Genomic DNA, 7,523 nt, shown 5'->3' on the forward strand with positions numbered 1-7,523 from the left:
GAATGAGTAGTACTGTTTCTGTGCTGTGTAAAGGGCGAAAACCTGATTGTGATTCATGTAATATTGAGAATTTGTTTATGTAGTCTGTAAGTTGTTTGGCCACCATGCTTTCCATCAGTTTGATTGATTTATTTAATCTCACATATTTTCAAACATGCCGGCTTGTGCAGTATAAGGATGCATACAGAGGAAGTATAATAATGGAATAACTTTTCGTAGGTACAGTAATCAGTGTGTCATTTGGAGGGGCTGGTTATAGGGACACCCTAGCATGTGTTATATTCATGCAGAGATTTTTATTTTCTCCTGGTAAAGGGCCACTAAAACAAACATCTTGTTTTGAGAATCAGATGCTCAACTTCAGAGTATCTATCTGTTTGTTTGTTTATTTATTTATTTATTCATATCCCACATTAAACATGAATTAGGTTACCGTTGAAACCTGGGAACATTAAAAAAAAAAATGTCCCTGTGCCTAGATCAAAAGAGAAAGATGGTTTGTGGCAACTTGCTCCTTTTGTTTTGTGGTATATTATAAAAATGCACTTTTTGATATTGTTTATTTCTACTGTTTAAAAGAAAGATATTATGTAATGAAGACAAAGCTACCTTAATGTAGAAGTCCAGAGTCAGTCTAAATATGCCAACATTTTCCAGTTCTGTGATACATATTTATTTCTTCTTCGAATCAGTTATCAACAACATTTTCTCAGTTATTACCCAAATGCAAACACAATTATAATGTTATGTTTTGGATGCTACTGCATTCTATTATTCTGTCTCACTGTATTTCCAGTTTTGACACAGTATATCATCACAAGGACAACATATAAGAAAACCAATGAACTGCATTAGGGGCTTATAGCCCATTTAGTTATGTTTAAACAAATGAGAGAATTGCATGAAAGAAAATATTTATTTTTATTATTTTGACTTATGAAAGCCACTTGTCCCTGAAACATGCTCAAAAAACAGAATAATCCATTTGTACAAAAGAAATGCGGTGAAGATATGATTCCATGTGCCCCAATGAAAGGAGAGTTTAATTTACTTCCAATCTTAATAGCACAAGTCTTCCCAAGGCAGATTACAACAACAATTAAGATGAATCCATCAGTAAAAATCCATATCTGAGCTTTTTGGAATATAGGTTAGATTCTCAAGATAGACTGCTGAATGCAACAATATCTGAGTTTAGTCATCAATTTAAACACAACAACTAGCATTTATGAAGGCACAGACCCCTCCTTGGGCAGAAAGTAAATAATTTAATGCCAGCCTATTTTGAATAGTAAATTCAAGCATTTAAGTCATCTCCTTTAATAAGTCATATATCTTGGGCCAGATCATGAGCTTTAATTTCCACTACAGCCTAAAGTCTTCTTACTACATGAGTAAGAGTTGTCATTCCATGTCACCACCTTCGAAGGGGCTTTACACTCTGATCATTCACTATGATTTTAGATTCTTCTATATTCTCATCTCGTTCTAGCCATATTAGTGATCTGGAAAACATGGGTCAAGGTATAATTTCTGAATAATTATTATGTATGGTCAAATGTGGATATACCTCCACTGCAGGTCCCCCCCCCCCCCCCCCCAATCCAGGAGGCAACCACTAGTAGGTGTATTTTCAAAGCACTTAGACTTACAACTTTCCATAGTAACCTATGGAACGTTGTAAATCTAAGTTCTTTGAAAATGAGCCCCTAAGTGACCACACAAAAAGACCACCCATTAAGGCTTCTTTACCTTCAGGAAAGATTGCTTTTTCTATCAAATAACCAAGGGACTGTGTAACGTGCATAAATCCCAGGATATCCGGTGCACCAGAGATTATAGTAGCCTGTTAAAAGGGCTGTGAAAAATTTGGCCTTGGCACCATAAGTATCACAAAGTGTCTTATTGTTTGAATAATACACTATCAGTTAAGATGGGGCATCTCCTCCCATGTTCCCAGGCAGCACTACAATCATTGGTATTGGGAAGTCAATGATACAATGTACAAAACCCTCATTGGGGGGGGAGGGAGGCAGTCTTCCCATCAATCCAGGAGCTGAAGGCTAACATCCACTGGCACCCTGTAGTAGTGCCCAGATAAGATTTTCCTGACCCTCTAAAGCATACATAGGCATGTCGTACTTGATGAACTGTCAGTGGGTTTGAGGAGAATAAGCCTTTCTCTGTTCAAGTGTCATTAAACCTGTCAAACTGACGAGGCTTGTTTCCTTCTGATTCTTCCCATTATGAGTTTCCTGTGCTGTTAAAGTGTTAGCACCTAAAAGGAAGGCCAAGAAAGGGAGACTGATATTTGAGGCCAAAGGTTTATGAAGACACATCGAACAATCAGCAACATTAGGTAATAAGGAATTGCACGTGGACAGAAATCCAACCTGTCCCCGTTGGGAATCAAACCCGTCCCCGCCCATCCCGGCCATAAATAATCTCCTCCATCCCAGATCCCTGCCTGCCAGGCCCTTGCTGTGCCACAGTCATCTTGACACCCCCCCCCCCCCCCCCAAGAAAGCCAGATTCTATAACCAGTAAAAATACTAGTAGAAGTATTTTCTTCTGTACTCTTAAGACAGCAGATGTACAGATCAGCACAGGACCCAAAGCAGTCCAAATTCCAAAACAAGTAAAGTCAGAAACAGCACAGTTTATAACTAATTGTTCAACCACCCTTGGGATTCACCTTTGGGATTAAAACGCAAAACCATGTACATGTAAGGACTGGATAATTGAATTAAAATAAAACTTAAAGCAAATGCCCTTAATATGTAATACTTTATGCAGTATTCACATAGCAAGCAGCCTGAGGCAACAGATTTATTTTCTACTGAACATAATTAACTTTGTATTAACTTTTCAGCTAATAGTGTTCTCAACTGGACAATGTTGGCACATTTAGACTGATGCTAGACAAAACTTCTGCATAAAGGAAGCCCTTCTCTAATTATTCAATACCTTTCCGTGAAAAAGTAGTAATAAAAAAGGCAAGTGCATTTTTATAATCTACCACTGCAATTCATAAAACAAAAGAGGAAGTTTTCACATGCCATCTTTTTCTTTTATTTATTTATTGCACTTGTATCCCACATTTTCCCACCTATTTGCAGGCTCAATGTGGCTTACAAAGACCTGTTGTGGCATCGCCATACCAGGATGAAGAATAAAATTGGTGTTACAAAGAAGTCAAGGAAGACAAGAGTATTTGGTCAAGCAGTTGTAGAGAGATACATTCTGAATATAGTTGGATAGGTGTTGTGTTATAGTTAGTTATGGGTTCTCGTGGTAGGCTTTGTCAAAGAGGTAAGTCTTCAGAAATTTGCAGAAGTTAATTACTTCGTTGATCATTCTCAAGTGAGTTGGAAGTGCATTCCACAGCTGTGTGCCCTTATAAGAAAAGCTGGTCGCGTGTGTTAGTTTGTATTTTAATCCTTTACAACTGGGGAAGTGTAGGTTGAGAAAGGTGCGGGAAGATTTTTTAGCGTTTCTGGGTGCCAGGTCCACTAGGTCTAGCATGTAGGTCGGGGCATCTCCGTAAATGATTTTATGAACAATCGTGCAGATCTTGAACGTGATACATTCTTTGAGTGGGAACCAGTGTAATTTCGTTCTCCGGGGTTTTGCACTTTCATATTTTGTTTTCCCAAATATGAGTCTGGCTGCGATATTCTGGGCTGTTTGAAGTTTTTTGATGGTCTGTTCTTTATAGCCAACATAAAGTGCATTGCAATAGTCCAGGTGACTTAATACCATTGACTGTACCAGGTTCCGAAAAATGGCCCTTGGGAAGAAAGGTTTTACTCTTTTGAGTTTCCACATGGAATGGAACATTTTCTTAGTTGTATTCTTCACGTGGTTTTCAAGTGTAAGATTTCGGTCAATGGTGACACCCAGAATTTTCAAATTGTTTGAGACGGGGAGGGAGAAGTTTGGGGTGGTTATGGTGGTGAATTTATTTGGATTGTGTTGTGGGGTGATTATAAGACATTGTGTTTTTTTTTGCGTTGAGTTTTAGTTGAAATGCATCCACCCATGAGTGCATGATTTGGAAGCTTTGGTTGATTTTGTTGGTGATTTCTTTTAGGTCATGTTTGAATGGGATGTAAATCGTGACATCGTCTGCATTTATGTATGGGTTGAGATTTTGATTGTCTAATAGCTTGGCTAGTGGTGTCATCATTAGGTTAAAGAGGGTTGGTGAGAGGGGGGATCCTTGGGGAACACCGCATTCAGGTATCCATGGGGCTGATATCTCCGTGTTAGTTATTACTTGGTAGGATCTTGTTGTCAGGAATCCTCTAAACCAATTAAGAATGTTGCCTCCCACTCCAAAGTATTCCAGGATGTGTAATAATATGCCATGGTTGACCATGTCGAAGGCACTGGACATGTCAAATTGTAAGAGAAGTATGTTATTGTCAGTTGCAATTGTTTGTTTAAATTTATTCATTAAAGTTACTAGTACAGTTTCTGTGCTGTAGTTCGATCGAAATCCTGATTGCGATTCATGCAGAATTGAGTGTTTATTTATGTGGTTAGTGAGTTGTTTTGTCACTACGCCTTCCATAAGTTTGGTTATCAGCGAGATAGATGCTACTGGGCGATAGTTGGTTAACTCATTTGTACTTTTCTTTGCGTCCTTAGGTAAAGGAGTAAGTAGTATATTTCCCTTATCCTTTGGGAAGAGACCACTTTGTAGCATAGGTGTCTCGTGAGGTCTGTTATGAATTGTTGAGGGGCAGATCTGATAAGATTACTAGGACAGATGTCTAGTTTGCATAGCGATTTGGCGTATCTTTTGAGTGATTGAGAGATGTTTTCGATCGATAGTGAGTCAAAGTTGGTCCATGATCGGTCTGCTGGATATTCCCCGTGTGTTGGGTCTAGACATTCAAGGAGGTTTACATAATCAATTGTGTTTCTGGGTTTCATAGTTCGTAGCTTTATGATTTTCTCTTTGAAGTAATTCGCAAGGTTGTTTGCTGATGGGGTATCACTGTTGTTAGAAGTAACCGGCGTGGTATTTAGTAGATTATTTACGAGTTGGAAGAGTTTATGTGTATCCTTGTAGCCTGGTCCGATTTTAGTTTTAAAATAAGATCTTTAGGTCTGAATGATGGTGTATTTGTATTTTCTTTGTAGTTGTTTCCATTCGTTGAGCACAGAGTCGTTTTTATTTCTTATTCCATGCTCGTTCTAATCTTCTGACTTGTGTTTTTAGCTCTTTCAGTTCTTCATTAAACCATGGTATTGAGTTTTTTCTATGTGAGATTCTGGTTTGAAGTGGTGCTATGTTGTCTAATATGATTCTGCATCTGCTGTCCCAATCAAGGAGAAATTGGCGTGAATCCGTTGGTATTGGCCATTCGTTGTCATAGAATTGTTGCCAAAATTTTAGTGGGTCTATTTTGCCTCTCGTGGTGTAGGTTGATTGTTCTTGTTTGTGTTGTGAATGTTTTGTTCGCCAGGGAAAAGAAAAAGATTTTAAATGCTCCCAGGTTTCAACTTAATTCATGTTTAATATGGGATATAAAAGTCACAAATACATACATTGATAAATAGAAACTCTGAATGTTATCTGTTTTAGTGACCCTTTACCAGGAGAAAAAAAATCTCTGCATGAATGTAACACATGCTAGGGTGTCCCTATAATCAGCCCCTCCAACTAACACACTGATTACGATTTATAACAAATTACTACTCTATCTATGAAAAGTTATTCCGTCATTATACTTCCTCTGTGTATATCCGTATGCTGCACAAGCTTGCATGTTTAAAAATATAAGGGTGATTAAATAAAAATGCCACCAACGAAGAATGACAGTGTGGATGCAGCAGCTCAAAGGATCACTTGCTTTGTTTTGAGTGTACAGTGATGATGGCAGTACAAGGAAGGAGAAACTCACCCTTTTACCTCTCCTCCGACCCTGGGTGCCCTCTCAGGACATAGCTCGAGGTAGCCTGGTAGTCTAATGGCTCCTTCGGGGCAGGAAAGATTCCCACTCTTTCCTACCCGGTACCACAGTGCTGAACCTCTCCTCTGTGCTTTTTTAACATGGCTGCCGAGACTTCCAACAGCAGCCTCACAAAACTTCAGTGGAAGTCTCACGAGGCTGCTGCTGGAAGTCTTGGCAGCCATGTTAAAAGAGCACAGAGGAAAGTATCAACGCCGAGGCAGCGAGCAGGAAAGGATAGAAATCTTTCCTGCCCCAAAGAAGCCACTAGACCACCAGGGTACCTCGAGGTATGTGACTGGAGGGCACCCTGCGCTCGGAAGGCGCTTCCGCGGGGATTCTGCAGGATCTAGATCCATTCCCATGCTTATGTCTACGTTGAGTGTCTTTTGATACATCAGGAAATATTTGAATCTTGAAGCCTAGAAACAATTTCCCTCTATTGAAAAACATTCTCAATAACCATTGTTTGTCAGGAGATAATGCCACTGAAGCAACTAAAGTTGCTGCGGTGGCTACTTCTGAGTCAGAAGTATTCAATATAGCGGAAACATCTAAAGAAGCTTGTTGCTGTTCCACTGCTTTCCTTGGTAGATAGTAAACTTGTGAAAAAGGAGGAAATTTATCTTCTGGTATACCCAAAATTTCCTTCATATAACTCTTTACCATTTCCAAGGGCATAATTGTAGATACCATTGGAAAATTTAAGAAGGGAATATTATTGCTCCTTGCAAAACTTTTCAAGGGTCTCACATTTATTTATCAAATTAGACAAATCTTTAACAAAAGAAGTTTGCAAATTCTGAATACCAGAGAAATCCTTATTAATTTGATCCACTCGAGAGGACAACTCCTTCATCTCTATTTAAGCTTTTCCTACTCTCAGTTCTACTTGAGAAAGCTTCTGTGTAAGAATACCAGTTGGTGAAAACAAAGTCTTCCCCAAATCCAAAATTAAAAACCATAAGGAATCCAATGTTACTTCAGTAGGTTTCTTTTGCAAAAACTCAGGGACAGACACTGCAAACGTAGACTCAGGAAATTCACTTATCAGTCCCAGTTCAGCAACTGTTTGGTCCCCCGTTTTACTCACAGCAAGGTTGTTTTCCTGGGAGAGAGCTTCCAAACCATCTCCTCCAATCTCCCTCCGATGCAAACGAGCCTCACTCAAAATGGTGCCCCGCATATCTTCTATAATAATTTGCACCTCCAACGTTCTGAAGCTGACTCCGTGGCAGACTGAAATGAAGGGTTCGTAAGTCTGTCACCATCTCTCCCGCCCTCGTGTCAAAACGTGATGATGAGGGCGGAAAAGTGAGAGGGAAGGGAACGCTGCAGAGTTGCCAGGCAAAGGTACGCGACATCACACGCATGAGGGAACTATCAGAGGGAAACAAACGGTACGACAGCAGCACAAGGCAACCAACCAATGGCCTCAAAGAATCGCGCCACTCGCGTGCCCACACCGACATCCTCACAGAACTACACCGAAAGAGAAGCAAGGGACAGCCAGCATCCCACATCCCTAGAATAGCCTTCCCAAACAAATTGCAATTTAAC

This window comes from Microcaecilia unicolor, chromosome 2, assembly GCF_901765095.1.
Source record: "Microcaecilia unicolor chromosome 2, aMicUni1.1, whole genome shotgun sequence".
In the NCBI taxonomy this organism is placed as follows: Eukaryota; Metazoa; Chordata; class Amphibia; order Gymnophiona; family Siphonopidae; genus Microcaecilia; species Microcaecilia unicolor.